This window comes from Octodon degus, unplaced genomic scaffold (assembly GCF_000260255.1).
Source record: "Octodon degus isolate 3935 unplaced genomic scaffold, OctDeg1.0 scaffold00011, whole genome shotgun sequence".
NCBI classification, from domain to species: Eukaryota; Metazoa; Chordata; class Mammalia; order Rodentia; family Octodontidae; genus Octodon; species Octodon degus.
Genome location: NW_004524587.1, coordinates 23,348,873 through 23,349,724, shown reverse-complemented (window position 1 = coordinate 23,349,724; position 852 = coordinate 23,348,873).

Below are 852 nucleotides of genomic sequence, written 5' to 3'. Positions count from 1 at the left end.
TCTCTTTCAGTTTCTTACAGTAGGGAGACAATACAATATTTACACATGTGGATGTGATTCATTTCACTTAGGACTATGGTTACTAGTTGCATCCATTTATCTATAAAAGTCTCTACATTATCTTTTTGTCACCTTTTAAACGTATTTGGTACAGGGTCTCACTGAAAAGCTCAGACTCATAGTGATCCTACTATTTCAACTTCCCCAGTACTGAGATTACATGCCTACACCACCATGCCAGGGCTTGGAGGCCAGCTCAGCACACCTAAGGTGGGGCCAGCAGGGCATGTGGCACCTGGGATGGAACCTGGGTCCTTGAGCTTGCCTAGGCAGGCACTTAAACCATTGAGCTATCTCCATGGCTCAAGATTATATTTTCATGGCTGAGTCATATTCCATTGTATAAAATTGCCACATCTTTTTTATCTGTTCCTTAACTGATGGGCATTTGCATGGTTTTCAAGAGTTATCTGTGACAAATTGTGCTGCTGTAAACATGGGTGCACGTATATCTCTGTGATATGGTTGTCAATTCTTCTGGAAAGATACTCAGGAGGAGAATAGCTGTGTTGAATAGGATTTCCAATCCTAGCTTTCAAAAGAATCTCCACACTGATTTCCATAGCGGTTGTACCATTCTGCATTCCCACCAACAGTGGAGAAGCATTTCCTACCCCCACAGCCCCTTCACCATTTGTTATTGAATGATTATTTGATGATAGCCATTCTTTCCTTTTCCGTGTATTGGTCTCTAAGATATGGAACTGATCAGCTCCCAAATGGCCATCATTTCTGTTATCTTCTTCTGAAATATTTGACTTTTTCTTTTTGTTTTTTAGCAACCAACTACTC